The sequence below is a fragment of the Bos indicus x Bos taurus genome, chromosome 16 (genome assembly GCF_003369695.1).
Source record: "Bos indicus x Bos taurus breed Angus x Brahman F1 hybrid chromosome 16, Bos_hybrid_MaternalHap_v2.0, whole genome shotgun sequence".
Taxonomy (NCBI): domain Eukaryota; kingdom Metazoa; phylum Chordata; class Mammalia; order Artiodactyla; family Bovidae; genus Bos; species Bos indicus x Bos taurus.
The window spans coordinates 4285531-4305509 of record NC_040091.1 but is presented as its reverse complement, the minus strand read 5'-3'; the positions used below and the strand labels follow the sequence as shown (position 1 = coordinate 4305509).

At 50.2% G+C, this 19979-nt stretch overlaps 1 protein-coding gene across 1 annotated transcript in view; it reads right to left on the bottom strand.

Moving 5' to 3' along the window:
* The window catches only part of MAPKAPK2 (mitogen-activated protein kinase-activated protein kinase 2), a 46296-nt gene that overhangs the window by 17981 nt on the left and 8336 nt on the right, over positions 1 to 19979 (bottom strand). The gene's annotated exons all lie outside the window — the stretch shown is intronic.

The following is a 19979-nucleotide window of genomic DNA, read 5'->3' as shown; positions in this document are numbered from 1 at the left end:
CCAGAAGGAACCTGCAGCAGGTGTGATGCCCAAACCACCACTGGTCAGCACTGAGGAGCCGTGAGAGGAGCCGTGGGGAGAGTGGGCAGTGCCCGGCCTCCTGGCAGCGAGCACTCCCCCAGTGCCCGCCCTGCTCCAGGCACGGGGGTGGGGGGGGTGGGGAGGCTGTCAAGGAGTTCAGCCTAGGGAAGGAAACAGTCAAGGAAAAAGAAACAATATGCACACAGAATTGCTAATAAGAAGGCCCACGTGACTTCACATCTGTCTCTCGTGAAGCTCTAGAGCAGGCCGTGAACTAGACCGTCACAACCTGGGCTAGCTCCCTGAGAAGCACCTTTTCCAGCAGGCTTACTAAATTATAGGCCAAACAAACAACAGATATTAATGCACGGGTCCTTGACTTCTACAAAGGACATGGACAAAGTCTCCTGCCAGACCTTTGGGATGATAAAGAAAGAGGCGGTGAGGTGACAAAGTACTTTGAGTTTATTTGTAATTGTTATCAATGACCAACACTAAAGTGTTATTTAGTGGATCTAGGACAGGCTAAGTGTTGTTTTTTAGTCGCTAAGTTGTGTCCAACTCGGTGACCCCATGGACTGTAGCCCGCCAGGCTCCACTGGCCATGGGACTTCCCAAGCAAGAATACTGGAGTGGGTAACCATTTCCTTCTCCAGGGGACCTTCCCGACCCAGGGATTGAACCCGTCCTTCCTGCATTAGCAGGCAGATTCTTCACTGCTGAGCCACTGGGGACAGGCTGAACATGCACCAAACTGAACTCGGCACAAACTCGGACTTATTGCCCGGTCTCGGTAAACGACAATGACATATGTAGCCAGGCTCCCGGATATAAATCTTGAAGCAGTCATCTGTAGCCTCTCTCCACCCGCCCCCAACAGAGCCAATCCACCCCTGCCTACGCAAAGATCTCCCCAATCAATCTTCTCTTTTCCAGTCTGGTTGCCACTTGCTTGGTCCCCTTGGCCCTTCAGTGCTAACTAGCTTCTACACTTGGTCTGCTCTCCAACACATCCCACATCAACCTCTAAAAGGCAAATCTGAGAAGACACATTTTCTTCCTTAAACATCACCACTGGCTAAGAGGATAAAATCCCAATTCCTTAGCTTGGTCTTTCCGAGCTCCTGCCCGTAATACCTCTGCCCTCATCCTATTTAAGCTACACTGAACCCCACTGTCCTCAAACATGCCACGCCTTGTCAGGACACCATGTCTTCGCATCCTTCCAGCACCGGTGCAATGTCACCGCCTCTGTGAAGCCTCCCTAGTGACCTCCAGGCACAGTCAGTCCCTCTTTCCTCTCTGCTCCCGCAAGACTCTTATTAAGTGCCTACTTCAACGCACACACACACTGGTTCCATTTCCAAGACTGGTCCTCCTTCTGCTATACAGACCACGTGCCTTTTGGAGGCTAGGACCGTGTCTTACTCACTTTTTGATTCCTAATCCTGGGCCCAATACATGGATTCATGGACATACTCAATATAATATTTGCTTGTTGACTAAACCCAGAGAACACCTCCAGTGACAAAGCATGGAATGCCATCCTTGGCTTTGCCCACAATTTTACCAATATGCTGGCTAAAGATGTAGTGGACAGAAGTTCATCAAACTTGCAGGTGACTCACATATTCAGGGCGTGTAGGTAACAGATTTTTTTAAAGATCACACTAAGTGAAAATACGGGCCAAAGTAACTCCCTAAAAATATCATATGTTGGGGCTCAAAAAACATCTACTAAAATAATAGCATGTGATGAGAGAGACCTTTCTGAAGTCAGATCCACACAACTCGATGAGTGAGAGCGAAGGCTCTGAGGGCGGGCTGCCTGTATGAGTCTCAGTTCTTCCACTAACTAGCCATGAGATTCTGGAAGTTTCCTAACTTACACCTCCAGTTTCCTTCATTGCAGTGCAGGGATAATAACAGTACCTACTTCATAGAGCAATTCAATAAACTCTACAATTGTTTCTTGATGATGTTGCTGTTACTGTTGTTAAAAGTTACTTCCAAGAGAAACTATAAAGCATTGTTGTTAAAAGCAAGGGCCTTACAATTAGACTGCCCTAAATTCAAGCCAGCTCTAAGCTTAGTATTAATAGCTGCCTGACCCTAGGCAGTTATCTCACTTCCTTTTTTTTTTTAAATGAGCTCCCTGACCAAGGATAGAACCTAGGTCCCCAGTAGTGGAAGTGCAGAGTCCTAACCACTGGACTGCCAGGGAATTCCCTTACTTTCTAATCTCCAATGTTTCCATCCATTAAATGGGGCTAATGGTATTATCTGTCAGAGATATTCACTTTAGCGTTACAGTTAATCCTTGAACAACATGGGTTTAAACTGCACACTTACATGCGGAGTTTTATTAATAAATACATACTACAGGACAACTGCACCCCCAGTTGGCTGATTTCAAGGATACGGAACTGCAGGTGCAGAGGACCGACTACAAACTTATACACGGGTTTTTGACTGCATGGGGGTCAGTGCCCCTACCCCTCACACTGGTCAAGAGTCAAGTGTATTAGTGTATTGCAAGTGGGTTAAAAAAATGATATAAACTAAATGCCCACTAATAGAAACTGGTCAAATAAATTACAATATACCCATAACGGTACATTAAATAACATGCAATTATAAAATAGGAGGTAGATCTAGATAAACTGAGATCAAAATTTCTCCAAAAAAGATATTCTTCCATGAAAAAGGCAAGCTGCAGATTGATAAATACAGTCTGGTTCCAGTTTTGCAAAATGTTGTGAAAAAGAAAAGGCAGATGTGTGTACGTATATGTGTGTTTACCCACTTTCTTGTAAATCCAGACAGGCTCTGCTTAGTAGAGTGTGTGTGTGTGTGTGTGTGTGTGTCTCAAACTTGCAGGTGACTCACATATTGGGGGCGTGTGTAGGTAACAGATTTTTTTAAAGATCACAGTAAGTAAAAATACGGGCCAAAGTAACTCCCTAAAAATATCATATGTTGGGGCTCAAAAAACATCTACTAAAATAATAGCATGTGATGAGAGACCTTTCTTAAGTCAGATCCACACGACTCGATGAGTGAGAGCTCGTCGGACAACCCCATGGACTGTAGCCTGCCAGGCTCCTCCGTCTACGGGATTTTCCAGGCAAGAATACTGCAGTGGGTTGACATGGCCTCCTCCAGGGGATCTTAGGGACCCAGGGATTGTACCTGCATCTCTCGTGTCTCCTGAACTGGCAGGTGGATTCTTTACCACTAGGGCCACCTGGGAAGTAACGTGGAACCATGCAAATGACCACACAAAACAGTCTTAATCATCAATGGGGAAAGCTGATTGTTCCATGACCTTTAGGAATTTTTATCAAAACATTAAAAACTCTTTTACTGTCAGTTATAAATGAATAAAGAAGAAACTAGTATAAAACTAATATTGATTTAGCACACTGTAACTAAAAAACAGAGACACTGAGAATGAGTGTTTTGTTTCTTTGTAAAAACTCATGCAGAGCAGGCTGACAGGGCTTGCCTTCTCAAGGTTTAACACACAAGACAGAGCAAACATCTTTTCCACGCCTTTATAAGTTGCCACACTCTTTGTAAATCTGAATCAGTTTCCAACCTTTTATCCTTTGGGCTTTTAATGTTGCAAAACACCTTCGGGAGTCCCTTCCATGTGAAACTTTTTCCCAGTGTCACTTCCTCTGGCACTTCTTTGTCCTCTGTGTCACAACTGCTGGGTCAGGGAATTTGCCTTTACTTGATTCTTCTGGCCGCATTCGCAGTCTCAAACAGCGGCAATGTCGACATTTTTGCAGTCAGCTGTAATTCCACTCATGTTCAGTCATGGAATTTCACTTTCAGAATTACCATTTTTCATTTCTTTGCTGAAATGTCATCAGTGTTGGGCAATTTCCTCTTTTGATTATCCATTTTTGTAAAACATCACATGAGTTTATTGCTAGGAGACAAGGAAGCAACACAACAGCCGCACACTTGCCCGTGTGAACTCAACAACACACAGGCAGTGACCTCCACCAACAGGCGCAAAGAAGGGCCGCGACTGGTCACGGAGCCTAACCTGTCACTGGTCACATCTGTTAGGTACACAGGGATCTGTGAACTGAAGAGCTAGTTGCAAAGTTTGTACTCTGTACAATTACTCAGTTCACATGTCATAACAACTCGAACTGGAACTATGCTGTTTTGGGACTGGTGCTATTTAACGAAGCTGTAGTCCATGAAATTCATGTATACTTAACAGTGAAAAGCAAGGACTGCGGGCACAAGGAATGAACACAGAGGGAAGTATACACATGAACAGTGACAGTGGTCACCTTTCAGGAAGAGCTCCATTATTTAAATTGCTTTCAATTACTAAGTTCCACACTGTGGGAATGGTTCTCAGCCTGACATGATTTTCCCCATGAGACATTTGAAAACGTGTGGAGACATTTCTCATTGTTGCAACTTGCAGCACAGAGAGAGCTGCATCTGGGATCTGGTAGGTAGAGGGCCAGGATGCTAATTCCTAAGAAGCATTGGACAATTTCCACAACAGAATTATCTGATCCAAAAAGTCAATAGTACCCAAGCTGACAAATGCTGTTTTAAACCAAACAGTTTTTATTAAGTTTGTTTTAATAGCACCTTTCTCATACAGTGGTGGCAAAGATAAACTGAGAAGATGGCAAGCAGAAGGTACACAGGATGCTGTTAATATCAGAGGTTCTAAACGACTTCGAGCTGCAGGAGTACCTTAATATCACCTTAGATTTGTGGTATTTGTTTTACAAATACCTGACCCACTGCCATGATGTGGTCATGATGCAGCTGCCAAGAAGTGAGCATCACCTTCAGCTCCCTGGCAGATCAAGGTCCTAGATCAAGACAGGCGTCCAGACCCAGTCACACTCGGCACCTCTCACATCACACGAATCCATTGTCACGTCTAAGCAAAAGGAAACTATTAAACTTCCAAAAAGTAATGACCAGGACATAAAAGGTCTGATAAGAAAGTCACAGGACAAGTGGATAGATGGACTGGGACCGTTACTCTGAGCAGTTGAGAGACTGGATGTGATAACACTCCCCAAATTCTGCAGGGCTGTCACAGAGAAGAGGGCTACGTGACTCCCATGGCAGAAATTACAAGGAGCTGTCCTCCAACAGTAGGGGCTTGGAAGGTACTAACCTCCTTACCCCTGGAAACACTCAGGCAGAGGCTCTCGGGGGGAATCCTACACTGAGTGAAAGAATCATCTAGATGAGCAATAAGGTGTTTTCTAATACTCACAATCTTGACAACAGAACACCCGCGTTATTTCGAGAAGAAGTAACTGCCTCCTGTGACCCAGCACTCCCACTCCTAGCCATTGACCTAAGAAAAATGGAAACACTGTGTCCACGAAAAGACTCCTGCAAGAATATTCATAGGAGCTTTACTCATCAGAGCCAAAACCTGGAAATGCGCTAAAGGAGAAGAGATAAGCAAACTGTATCACATCCATACAATGGAAAACTGCACCGTATAAAAAGGAATGAGCTACCAATACAGGTAACCAGGTGCATGAACTTTACATAAGAAAGGTCATCATGATTAATTTCCTTTTACATGACATTCTGGAATAGGCAAAACAAATCCCTAGTGCAAAAAACACACCAGAATTGTGATGGCCTGGGAAGGAGCATGAGGGAAATTTCAGGGTAATAAAAATTTTTGTTCTCTATCTTGACAGAGGTTTGGATTGCATGGATGAAAGTCACCAAATGATACACTTAAAACCTGAGCATTTCACTGCTATATAAATTTTACCACAAAATAATTAATTAGATGCACGAACAAATACTGAACTCCAGTGCTTATACATGCTAAAATGTTTAAGGGCAAAGGGTACTAATGTCTGCCACTTCCTATAAAATGCATTCTCAAAGTAAGACAGGCTGATAAATGAGTAGAAGAGACAGAGAGATGAAGAAAAGACAGGAGAAAGCGAGTAGAGTCAAATGTTAAGGGTAGAATCTAGGTCATTGGGTACATGGGCGCTCACTGAACAGTTCTCTCAAGTTCACTGCCTGTTAGTGCTTCCTAATGGATTGAGGGGGGAAGGAGTGACAGCCAGTAAGGGGCACAGGGGAAAGAGGAGTGGCCAGGAGGTCATGGCAGGACAGCAGCAAGGGGAAGGACAGGGACTGCTCCAGTCAACACAGGGGCCTCTCAAGGCAGAATTGCAAAAGGCCCAGCCAACCTGGGGGCAGGAAATCTTGGCCAAGATGGAGCATACGTAAGCGTGCTCAGACCTCCGCTGGCTTAAGTTCTTGTTCCCATGGGACCGGCTCCATCACTCTCTGGCCCTAGCCCTGCCCCTCTCTGGCTGTGGTCCTTTCCCCTGGACAGTCAGCTATTCACCACATCTGTGCCAACCATGTTTCCAGACAGGAGCCGAGGAATGCAGAGATGCAGCTGCAGTGAGCTCCAGCCAGTTTCCTCCAGCAAGGGGATGGCTATCAAATCAGTATGTCCGCAAAAGAGGGACTGGTGCAGCTAACTAGCTCTGTCTGCATGTGAGTTATCCACTTTGTGGATTATCCACAGCCAACACTGAACCAATACAGGAACCACTGTACCCTGCCCCACAGCACCCGGCAGGTTTCTGGGACACAGAATAGTATGGAAATTCAAGAGAATTAAGAAGATAGATTGGCTGGAGCAAAAAAAAAAAAAAAATTACTGATACTTTGAGAAGTCGAATTTCAATAATCTGAAAATTATCTACTTGACTATCCCTACTGTCCTGCCTGCAACAGCACAGACCATGTAAACCTTTTTCTGTGGTACGTTTTACCTACTGTGGCTCTCCACCCCAAGGACACGCGTCCTGGAGCTGGCCTAGAGAAAGGAGACTGGGAAGCTCAGTGGCCTGGTCCTTGGCCCAGCTCTGCAGTCCCCTTGCTAAGAACCTGAACTCAAGGCACCTGTGCTCAGCCTCCTCCTCTCTAGGATAAGCCTAGACTACCTGAGGTCAAGGTTTCTTCTGATGCTAAATCCTTTAACATGACTCTCTCTTCTGGGTTAGGAAATACAACCCGAAAACGTGTTTAATTTTTATATATTCCATAGCCCTTTAAAGTCATAAACCAAAAAATAAATAAATAAAATAAAGTCATAAACCATGTACAGCCCACATGATCTTCATTTCAAATGCGTGGCAACTCGGGTGCAGAGAGCTGAGCACAGCCGGCTGCTGACCAAGTGAGGGCTACGACCAAGGCCCCGAGGAGACCACTCACATTCCCAGAGAAGTACAGGAGAGCCCAGGAACCTCTCAGGACTTTCAGTCCCCATAACCAGTCCCTTCTTTCCCTGCCTGATCCATCTGGTTTCCCTGGAAACCAGAGAAGCTAGAGCTTCTGGCCTCAGATCTTCAAGGGGAGGGGTATAAGTTCGATGCTTCTCAAACCGAGGTTACTTCACAAACCAAAAAACAACTTTGGGCAGGACTTCCTTCCTGCCATTCTCCTGGGGGAGGGCATGAGGGCAGGCGGCTTAGAGGTCAAGACTCTCCTGGAGGTGGAGTGCCTGCGGGTGGGGAAATCCCACTCCTCTCTTGGAATAACTGGCCGGTACCTAGGGGAAATCTGGAATCCTCATCAGGCCGGTCAACAGGACACCCTGTCGAGGTCCAGATGTGCCCCAGCTGCAAAGAGGGCCGTGCAGGAGACACAGACCCAACAAGGCCCGTGGGAAAGATGACACAGGGGCTCGAGGCCACTCGTCCCCAACCCCTGCCTACTTCACCAGGCCAGAATCAGGGCAAGACCAGACAGGGGATGACGGGGCAGGGACGACAGGGCAGAGTACGGCGGGGCAGGGGACAGCAGGGGAGGGGACGGCGGGAGAGGGGAAGGGGAACCAGAGAGAGAGACGACAGAGTGGGGCTCAGACCCCGCCCTGCCTTCTAGCCTTGAGGGGTCAGCAGGGCAACAGCTCTGTCCCTCAGTGCCAAGACCTGGAAAGAACACAGATGAAGGTTCTTCTAAATAAGGAAAGCTCCACCCCGGGGTCAGAAAGAATTTCCATAATGACCAATTTGCCTACAAGTGGCCTGAGAGCATTCCCAGCAGTGGCGGTGATGCATTCCAGCTGAAGAGGGGCGGAGGGAGGAGCCGCCCCTTCTTCTCCCCATTGCCCAGCTCTCACGCTGCCGTTACCAAGGCCCATCTCGAGTAAGCTCAGAGCTTTCTGGCAAGGGTTCCCTCCCTGGGGGCCACCAGTCCTGGGGGCTCAGAGTTACTGGTCCCTCTGGGGACACTGGAGCCTGGGAGTCTGCACAGCCATGGCTGGCGGCAGAGCTAATACTCCCGGCTTCCTGGGGCTGGTGGGGTAGCTGCCCTTCCCCTCCTCGGCTCACACAGCCTGGGGCTGGGCTGCCCCTCCCCACCCGAGCGATGCCCGAGGCTGCCTGCGGTGTAAAGGCAGGGAGATGCCAGGGAGACAGGGACAGGCACCCTTGTTCCTGAGGACACACTACATCCCTTCCTTCTGGGGACGTCAAAAGAGGAGACATAAAAATACAAATACACGCACACACAGGGAGGAAGTCCGGGGCCTGGCTCCATGACACAGAGCTACCTACATTGGCAGTGCACAATCTCCAGAAGTGTTAACGACTCCCACCAACACTCCCTTTGTCCCTCAGCTGCTGACTTCCTTGTAAACAACCATGACCCCCTAGCAAGCTGCCCTGGGAGGGCACCGAGGCCTGCAGCAGGCTCAGGTGTGAAGTGAGGCTCTTCTGCGAGTGAAGAGCCCAGCAGAGCCACCAAACCCTTCCTCAGGAGCCGCCGTCAAGGGGACCAACCTTCACATCCACCTCTGGTCACCGATGGCCTGCAAACAACTCTAGCCTGAATTTTAAAATTCCACAGACTTTACTAAGTCCACTTTCAAATTCTGAATCCTTAAACTGAAGCCAAAAAGCCTTCATCTCGGTTCCCCCAGGTGATGGAGGTTCCCTAGTGCCTTTCCGCCCTGGCCGGTGGGGAGGGGAGAAAAGACACAGTTCATCTGCCTCTTCCACGGCCACCTCAAGGTGCAGAGACCCCCATCAGACCAGGAGGCCACGCAGAGGCAAGGGAGTGAACTCTTGCACCCCTGCACTTCCAGACCTGGCAAGCAGCCGCCTCTGAATCACGAGGCCCTTTCTCCAAGGGCAAGGAGCTCTCAGTAGCCTGGGGCTCAAGCGGGGGTGACCGCCCACTGCTTGCTCCCCCCCACACCCCCCCCTCATGCTGCACACTGCCGCTTCCCAGGCATGACAGATGTAACTGCTATTCAGTGTGTTCAAGACAGGACAAAAGCCTTCTCCAGAAGCACAAAGCCAGCAGGAATGCAGACAGGCCAACGTCAATGGAAGCCACCTGCCAGGGGGCCCTTCTCGGCCACACCCCCGGCGTGCACACACACAAATTTTTAAGCCTCTCAAACCTGTGTTAACACACAGTCAGGTGAATTTTTCTCTGAATCACCAGACAGTTCTCCCAGAGCAGGGAGACTTCACCACCATTTCTCAAACAGTATTCTGCAGGATATTAATAAGTGACAGGTATCAAGAAAAAGGGGCCCGACATATGTCAGAAGCACCACCACCACAAGGCCAAACAGATTCTTCTACTAAAGGACTTCTCAGCGCCTTTAGAATGTTAATGTGTGCTGAAGAATGTTTCCCAGATTCATTTGATCACAGGGTGTCTGTCCCAGGACTGATGTTCCACCAACACAATCCAAGGCTGTCTGGTGTTTGGAGAAATGGGTGACTCTATTCCATGCTCAGTCCCTTATGTAGCTCTTCTACGATTTGAAATACATGAGAAACATTTTGCTTACGTGCTTCCTTCTCAATAAGCTTTCAGTGAACAAATGAACAGACTCACGAGCGTGCTGTGGTATCTTCACAGTTCGGTTCAACCAGTGATGACGTTTCCGCAAAGACCACTAGAACTTCATCCAAAACACTGAACCCTGCATACGCTCAAGCCAACCCTGGCTCTGAATCATCTGTGCTTATGCCACCAAGGGCCAGGGTTCACCTGCGGATGAACTGGCTGGTTTTATTCCCTGACCAAATCGCTCCCTAGACTTCCTCAGCTGTTCTGCATTTGCCCATAAAAGTAACTGGGTGACTGCACTGAATGTACACACCTGTGGTCAGTGAGATGCCGCCACGCTAAGCATCGCACGTGGTGGGGGCAACCTCAGCCACTGACACCACCAATCCCAACAGAGAAACCTGACAGAACAGCGGGCTAAGCAAGCTGGACCAGAAAGGGTTCTTACCCAACCTTCCTCCCACCATGGGAGTGACAGACACTCAGAAATAACATGAACCAGAAAGTCCAGTATTTTTATATTCAAACTATGTATTTCAGGTTGTCTCTTGGATCTGGAAGTAGTCCCCCTACTAAAAAAACAACTTGTCAGACAGACCCTTCCTTCGGCTTGGAAACACTAGAGGCTGTGTGTTGGGGTAACTTTGTAGAAAAGCCCCTTCAGGAGCCCCTCTGGTACCCTGGTGAGGGCTTCCTGCTTCATTCACAGTAAAGCACACCCTGGAGGGGCACCTCCCACTGACCTCGGCAGCTGGGCCCCAGGCGGCACCCTCAGCCCCCGGCCCCGCACCCAGGAAACCTCTGCCTCTTACAGCCTCTGCCCTTGTTCTGAAGCCACAGACTATTCCTGGCGTGCACATTTCTGAGAATACCTTCGATGGAGATGGAGACTGTGGTTCTTCTCTGGGTACCACCAAGAGGTTGGGGAACTCCGAGGACTCTGGTTCTGACCTAAGAAGCGGGGAGGCCCCATATCAGCTCTCCCCTCCCAACCCTGGAAACATCAGATAAGGTGAGAGCCCACAAGGTAACACTGAGCAGTCTCCATTCATAACCAAATACAAAAATGCATGTTTTATCACCTTAGAAAAATGTTCACAGTTTATTTCTACCCTATTTCCCCTAATTTCTCTTCTTGCCCACCCAGCAAAACTAGTTCAATCTCTAGACTGGGAGCGAAGAGAACACTGACAGCCCTTTCCAGTGAAGCACCCCCCAATATCCCCAAGCAACCGCAGACCCCAGATCTCTGTTCCTGGAGGACAGACAGAAAAGTGCATTCTCCAGCTCCTGCCAGCCCCCTAACCTCCCCACCCGGCTTCCTGTCCCTGGACTCCTCAAGGCTACAGATAATTCCTTGGCTCCATTATTCCACTTATCTTCTCTAACTGGGCGGGCTTGTGTTTGGATGTAGCTCTTCTGAAGCTGACACTTTAATTCTTGATTTTAGCAACTTTATTGTTTAAATACCAGTTTTGCCTCTAAGGCAGCCAAGGCTCCGCTCAGCTTGTTAATTATCAGCTGCTGAGCAGTAGTTTCTTCACTGAAGCTGACGTGGTCAGAGGACACCAGGGGTAAAAAGCTGGTATTAGAAAAGGGGCCCAACTCCCTGGTGGCCGTCTCCTTAGAATCCAAATGAAGACAAACAGGCAAGAGGCTCAGCCATTCCCTGGGTCTGATGCAGCTCAGCTAAGTGCCCAGCACTGTGCTTACCCTGGGGCTGCTGCTGCTGCTAAGTCGCTTCAGTCGTGTCCAACTCTGTGCGACCCCATAGATAGCAGCCCACTAGGCTCCCCCGTCCATGGGATTTTTCCAGGCAAGAGTACTGGAGTGGGGTGCCATTGCCTTCTCGTGTCTTGTCCTTAAGGCACTCAGAGGCCAGGACATGGGAGTGGCTATCATTTAAATTCAGAGCAGTAGCCAGTGTGTGAACTACCACTAATATAGGGCAGAAAGTTATTCTGCCTGGAACTGGGGGCGGGGCGGGTGAAATCTAAGCTTCCAAGTAGAAACAAACTTCTCCCAGGAGTAAAAGGATGAACAAGAAAAAGACACAGAAGGTCAGGAAGCAGAAGCAGCACACTGCAGGGTGGGATGGAGTCCTCTCCTGGAAGGGAAGGAGCGGGAGCGTGTGTGTGTGTGTATGCGTGACTGTGCGCGCGTGTTCACACAGGTGTGTTAGGGGTTAGGAGTAGGGGAAGAAAGAAAGGTCAAAGCCAGCTTGCCTGAACACCATATTTAGGAGTTTAAGTGTCACAATGCAGGCAAGCGGAGGCCACGGGAGGTCTCTAAACAGACATAACTGTGGTCGTATCTGGCTAGATGGCTGTCCCTGAATGCCTCTAAAGAAAACCGGATCAGTGGCCTCAGAAAGCAGGTGTGAACCATGCAGAGAAACACGGAGCAGGATGGGCACTGGGGGATGACCGGGTTGATGGCCCTTAGGACCCTCCACCATCAGGGTCCCCCGAGACGAGCACCTCTCCACGATCTCTCAGCGAGGCCTGACGATCGGCAGGATCCCGGGAATGATGTCTCGGCCTGCATCTCTCGGGAGCCCTCGCAGGTCGGGTACTCTGAAACCCGGCCGTGGCGAGGGGGTGGCAGACACAGCCGCGCACAGGTGTCTGCAGAAGGCCAGGTGGGGATGGGCTGATGCACTCCGTGAGGCTCTGGAAAACGCCACTAGCACCAAGGGATAACGCACCTTCAGGGAACCAAACTTTGACTTGATCAACATAAAACTTTAAAAAAAACGTAAAACCAGAAAAAGTTTTTAAGAGTAAGGTTTTCTTCAAAAGAGGTAAGCTCCCCATCACTGGAGGAATTTAAGAAGAGGTTCCACAGGATGCCAAACAGAGATATTGATCATAGACAAAAACACACATTCCTGAACACCACCCCACAATCTTGGACTCAGTAAAATACACAGAGTGGGGCCCAGGAATCTGTATTTTCAAATGTTACCCACACAGGTGATTTTGACAATCGACCTGGTTGGGAGCCACTGAGCTAGACGACCATTTTGTGGGGCTGCTGCTGCTGCTAAGTCGCTTCAGTCGTGTCCGACTGTGCAACCCCATAGACGGAAGCCCACCAGGCTCCCCCGTCCCTGGGATTCTCCAGGCAAGAACACTGGAGAGGTTGCCATTTCCTTCTCCAATGCGTGAAAGTGAAAAGTGAAAGTGAAGTCGCTCAGTCGCGTCCGACTCTTAGCGACCCCATGGACTGCAGCCCACCAGGCTTCGCCATCCATGGGATTTTCCAGGCAAGAGAACTAGAGTGGGGTGCCACTGCCTTCTCCATTTTGTGGGGAGGCAGTCCTGAACAAGACAAACAAAAGCTGCCTTTCTAAAGATCACCTTCTCTACTCTTGCTCCTGGACCGCAAAACCTCTCCTCGTATTCTTACACAAACTCCCTCCCAGCTCTGCTAAATCTTTGCCAGGGTGCAGAACAACGGCCTCAGAGTCTGGCGCTGTGTGAGAGCCTTCTGCAACGATGGAATGTTCTCTACCTGCACTGCCCCACACGGCAGCCACTAGTTCTATGTGACTCGAGCACTTGCCATGTGGCTGCTGCTGCGGCATGGAGAAACTAATTTTTAACTTTATTCAAGTATTTAAATTTAAACAGTCACATGTGGCTAGTGGCTACTGGACCAGCAGTACAACTAGCTGTGAAAAAGGGCTTATGCATTCACTCTGAGATCCACACAAATCAGCAAATTCTGACTCCTTCCACTACCACCTCTTGGAGGTCAGCTCCAGCCCGAAGAGACTGACCTGTGATGGGGAGATACAATTCAGAGAAAACGGCAGGAAAGGAGGAGCTCCGTGTCAGCTGCACCGCAGACAACAGGTACAAAGAACAAAAAGCCTGAACAGCAATCCTCACCCCACAGGGCTGTGCCCTTCTCTGCCCAAGACAGCAATTAACACTAGCAGCCATCACTCCATCCAAGACATCGGAGCCTATCGCCCGGTGCAAGCCCCCAGCTCCCCCAGAGCAAGAGGACCTCGGTCTCAAGGATGACCTGGAACAGCCCTCAGCTGTCCGAAGCTGGAGTCTCAAAGCTGATTTGTACTGGAACTTTTGGGCTATGCTGGAGTATAAATATCCTGTAGTATATCTCTGGAATATACTACAGGGATACAGGATAGTATATTTGGAGTATAGATATTGGGTATCTATACACATGCTCAGTCACGTCCAACTCTTTGCGACCCCATAGACTGTGGCATTCTCCAGGCCAGAATACTGGAGTGGGTAGCCTTTCCCTTCTCCAGGGGATCTTCCCAACCCAGGGATCAAACCCAGGTCTCTCACTTTGCAGGCGGATTCTTTACCAGCTGAGCCAGAAGGAAAGCCCAAGAATACTGGACTGGGAAGCCTATCAGTTCTCCAGCAGATCTTCCTGACCCAGCAATTGAACTGGGGTCTCCTGCATTGCAGGCAGATGCTTTCCCATCTGAGCGATCAGGGAAGCCCCACGGATATCCAAGGAAGAAGACATAAACCTCACCAAAAAAAAGTTACACTACTTTTCCAGAACTCAATCGTCGTCATCAGGAAAATGTATCATCCGCAGACTAAAAAAGACAACTGGATTCCTGCCCAAGTACAACTGCTGCTGCTTAATGACTAAGTTGAGTCCAACTCCTTGTGACCCCATGGTGTAGTCTGCCAGGCTCCTCTGTCCATAGGATTTCCCAGGTAAGAACACTGGAATGGATTGCCATTACCTTCTCCAGGGGATCTTCCTGACCCAGAGGTTGAACCTGCAACTTCGGCACTGGCGGGCAGATTCTTTATAAGTGAGCCACCTGGAAAGCCCCATCCAGGTGCAGCACAAAGGCCAGATTCAACCTGACCAAGGACTCCAGCTTCACATGTGTGGTCTTTCAGCTTGATTCTTGCTCCCACATTTGGGCCTCTTTCCCACCATCTGACTGGACATACACCCTATCAAAGCGGGTGGTTATCTGAGCCAAGAAATAGGTACCACCTCAACCTTCTGGGGCACCAAGTGAACAGAGACCAAAGCTGCAGTGAGAGAGGCCAGGTGGGTATCTGCAAACACCTGTTATATTTAAATAACTCTCAGTATGTGGAGAGGACGACGGACACGACACTCCCTCACGGCTCCCGCAGACCAACTTACTGTCTCCTCCTGGGAGAGGTACTTATCACACTTCAGCAACATAGGCCCTCGGAGAAGAGGGACGCCAGCAGGGATGGACGGAGGAGGCAGGATGGGAGAAAGACCACATACTAAAAAAGCACTGTGGGGGAAGGGAGAACCATCCAGCAAAGGCTAGATCTTTTTCTGAAGTTTACTGGAAGACTGGGTTTTTTTCCCCTTCTTGCTCTATAAAAAGAAAGAAAGAAAGGGAAAAAAAAATGTTGCAACTTCCTTTGTCACAGCACATGCTCAGGAAGAAGCGACCTAAGCCATTGCTTCACTTTCCCATCCGCACTAACGGCCCGTTCCATCCTGGGCCCGGACTTCCGCTCACCCAGCACCCGAGAGGCAGGAGGCAAGGCGGCCAGACCGAGGGCCCAGAGAGCCTCCCGGCACCCCAGTCCACCTGGAGGCCCCCACAGGAAGGACGCAACTCCGCGGGGAGGGGAGGAGCCCCGTGAAGGCCCAGAGGAGGACCCGCGGCCTCGGCTGCAGCCTGGCCAGCCCGTCCTCCCGGCTCCATGGATGGCCGGTCAGCGTAATCCCAAGCGCTTCCGGTTACAGAAACAGCCCAGGAGACTTCTGCCAACGGAAGATGGGAGCCCCAGGGGAGTCCCGCAGCCTGGCTCTCGCCCTCCTGCTGCCCAACCGTCTGTGTGCAGTGGTCCGTGGGAGGGTCACAGGTGCGAGTCCGCACCAGGCAAAAGGGACCACACCCCCGACCCCTCTGTCCTGGAGGAGCCCATCCGAGTCTCTGTTTCCTTTGAGGCTCTGATTCTACCAGTTTCCCCAGAGTCTGCTACCTGAACCTCTTAATGGGTAAGACCTGGATCCAGCCACCTGGAGGCACTGCTTGTGTTGGAGAGCATCGAGGAAATGCCTGTGAACCGGCACAGTACAGACTGCGGGGTCAGGCTATTTGCGCTCCTTTATACACAAAGGTGTCCGCTCCTCCTCTAAACTCTAAGTTCCCAAAGGCAGGGCTCCCATCTGATCACTGTAGCAGTTTGCACACAACAAGCATTCCATAAATATTTGATGAAAAAACAAAGAGCTGAATCAACTAAGTACTGAATCACAGTGGAGTCAGGGAAGAACTACAGGAGAGGCAGTACTGGAGCCAGACAGGAAAGCCAGACGCGCCCAGCATTAGTAGCCTCAGGGCTCTACACTTTATTCCTTCTGCCTGCCTCTCCCCCAAATATTTCTAGGGCTCACTCAAATGTCACTTTTGCAGTGAAGCCTTCTCTGAGCCCCTATTTGAAATTTCAACACCACACACACGTCCCCAGCATTCCAAGGTCTCCTCCCCTCCTTTATTTTCTCCTTTGTACCTACAGCCATCTGACAATCTGTATCATTTATCTGATTGTATTTTGTCTGTCTCCCCATGCTAGAATGCAAGCTCCACACAAGCAGGATTTTCTTTCTTTCTTCTTTTTTTTTTTTGATCTTTTTGGTACACTGGGGTATCCCTCAAGCCTGAAATAACACTTAGCACTTAGTAAGTGCTCAATAAGTAACTGCTAGGGACTGAATGATTCTGAACATATTTCCTCTCCCATAAAACAGGGACTTTTACTTTGCAATATTAAGGATTAACAAGAATGTAAGTGAAACACTTAATATAATGCCTGATACACAGTATCTGCTCGGTAAAGACTTGCTATTAATCTGGAAACCCTTCACAGTGTTGCTAAGCTTTGGACAGTGATCTGAAGGAGACAGAAGACAGAATATTGTTGTATGTATCACTCATTCTGCTGTTCTGATCTATCCTTAGGGAGATGGCAAGTCATCCTTGGCAGTGCTAATTTTCTCGAGTAGTAAATTGCTTTGGAACTCAGAGAGCTAGAAGGTACCCTGGGGCAAATTCCACTTAGAAAGGAAGGGGTCCAGTCTAAGTTGTTAGAAAAGAATCAACCCTCCTTATTCTAAACCCCTCTCTTCTCACATAGCAGAGGTATTAAAGGAGTCTAAACCCAAGAAGAAGACCCAGAGTGATCACCCCTCCAGGCTAATCCTGCCATCTGGGCCTCCTAATGGCCACTCAGCAGGGAAAACGGGAGGCAGGCACAGAGAGGATTCACATTTACAAACATTAGTTGAACGGCTGAATGAATAAAAATACTACAGCCCAGGAGGCATGAAAGAACACTGGCCTGCAGAAAGTGAGGGCAGAGAGGGTGGCTCCCAATCCCTGGAGCCCTGGAGCCCGGGCTGACCACCTCTTTCCCAGCAGAGGGCCGTCAGCAGCAGTGATGAAGAGGGCCCTTCAGCACAGGAGAGCCCTGGATTTATGAAGAAGAAGCTGAGTGAGGCCCCAACAGGTTCAAGAACTTGCTGAGACCCACACAGCCGGGTGGGTGCTTCAGAGGCCAGGCAGGTTCTTTTCCCCGGCCCGGAACTCACGGGTTCCCCGAGGTTCAAACCTCTAACCCCAGTCCCGGCATCATGCTGCTCAATGCTGGCCCTCTTGTAACATACTGGACGAGGCCAGGAGATGGGAAGACCACGTCAGACTGCATCCAGGTGTCTCTGTGTGTCTGGGGCTAACTCGAAGACGCCAAGAACTTTGAGATAGCTGGCAACCTCCACACCTGTCCCTCCCTCAGTTAAAGTTCTCCAAAGGGCAGGAAGGTCATCTCCACAGTGCAACACGAGACAGAGGAGCTCTGAAACAAGGAGGAGAGGCATCAAGGGAAACTGTGGTCAGGGCCCTTACAAGAAAGAGAACTCCGTTAGCAGAAACGCCAGGTGCCAGCTTGAGTCAGCAGACCCCAGTGGGTGAGGGGAAGACCTCCCAGAAGACTGTCCTGAATGGCCTTTTAGCAGACAGGAGGGAGACCAGGGAAAGACCCTTAGGGAGACCCTCACTAGAGCCCCAACTCATTCTCAGAATCCAGGCCAACCCTGTCCCTCACCCAGTCACCCCCTGGAACCCTGAGGATCACCACTCCCAATCCCTGGAGCCCTGGAGCCCGGGCTGACCACCTCTTTCCCAGCAGAGGGCCGTCGGCAGCAGTGATGAAGAGCACCCTTCAGCACGGGAGAGTTACACTTGCGTAGGCGGCATCCACTGTTACTCAGTAATCACATCTTCGTGAAGCAGCTGGGTGTGATGCACAAGGCCAAAATACTCTGGAGTTTTTTTAATGATGGTATACAGTTACTACATAGAAATAAGAGGAGACGAAAATAACGGAGATGGAGGTCTTCACGGAATTTACCATAAGAGAGTCTCGGCGAGTGTGACAGGGAGGGATGGGAAGACCCGCTTCTGGCCTGAAAGGGGTCCCAAAGGAAGGAGCAGCGTGGGCACAGGGCGAAAGAGGCAGACCCAGACAAGGGCTGGGGCGAGGCGGGGGCCAGGACGACCCAGGACCAACGGGAGACACGCTGGATAAAGGAGCGGGGCTTAGAAAGCAGGGTCCCAGAGCACACAGTAGACATACGTCACTGGGGCTAAAGCACAACGTATGTTCAGAAAAAAACAGACTGAGGTCAGATCTAAGAAGGACGTGGAAGCCTCTTGAGCCCTGCAGTCAAAACGAACCCACTGTTTAAGCTGGGAAGCGACATGATCAGAGCTGTGCTTCAGGCAAACTAATCCCCACGCTTGCCAAAGAACCCAGGGGGCAAGACTTCATTCCAACGCCCGCCCTCTAACTACACCTCAAACTCAATTTTATTTTCCTTTTAAATATCTAAAGCAAGGAAACCAAAAGTGCCCGTGAGAGCAGCAGAGCTGAGCACAGGTGAAGGGGCACTCACGGCCCCTCCTCCTCCCTGAGAGCACAGGTGACCGAGGGCCACGGCTGGGGGGGACACAGAAGCAGGAAGTCCTGAGCGTCCCACTGGCGTCCAGCGGGAGGGACACGGAGCTGCGGAGTGGCAGCAAGGGGAGGAACAAAACGATGCTTCTGTAAGCATGAGAGGTGACGCTACTCAGTCCGCTGTGGCCTCCAGCCTTCCTCAGACCTGGGTGCCTGTACGAAGCCAAGCACAGAAAAGCCAGACTGCAGCAAGCTCCAGAGCACGGGAGCTCTTCCCCCATCCACCTGCATTCCTCGGATGCTCCGAGTTCCACACACGTGGCTTTAAGCGCCCTGGGCTCCCAGTCTTCCTCCCCCGCAACCCCCAACTCTTTGAACTCTGCAGAAATCAGACCAGACAAGCAATCTACAGATTCTTCAATCAGAAAGACCGCCCTCACCTAAGGCTCCCAGAAGCCTGCCTTTAAAATTCTTCCTCATCTTCCTCTAAGAATTACAGAAGCCAGGCCTGGAGGCCCAGGATCGGGGGAGGAGAGGGAAAGCACGGCTCCCCCAAGGACAGGGACTCCTGTCAGAGTTAAAAATAAACCCTTAGCAATCTACACCCAGCTCCTCCCCTCCAGAGGCCCGTGGGCCTTGGCAGAGAAATCCCTCCCTGGGGAGCAAACCAGGCCCCAGAGGACAGCCGGGAGCAGGCGGTCACGGAGCCGGGCTCGGGATGGGACTCCAGCTGCAGACGGAGGGTCCCCCAAGGCACCCCTTCTCCCAAATAAGCCCCCACACCAGAAAACAGACACAGAAGCCCCCTGTCTGGTGGAGTCAGCACCGACACCCTCCGAGGATTAGGAACAAGAGGAGGATGTTGAAGCCAACGAAAGGGACCACTCTGCCCAGTGTCCATCCGGCAACCAGGAATGCAAGCTGCCTAAGCCCATGTCCTCACGTGGTTATATGGTACCAGGGGCACCAGGACCACCTGGGGTACCAGGACCCACGGCAGCAGGAGAAGAGGCCACCTCAATGGGCCTCAAGGGTCGCAGATCACCAAGATCCCTGCCCCCCCTCCCCCCAGTCAGGAGGAAGAGGAGACCCAGCTCCCAGTGACATCCTGCAGGTGGCCCAGGGGGAGGC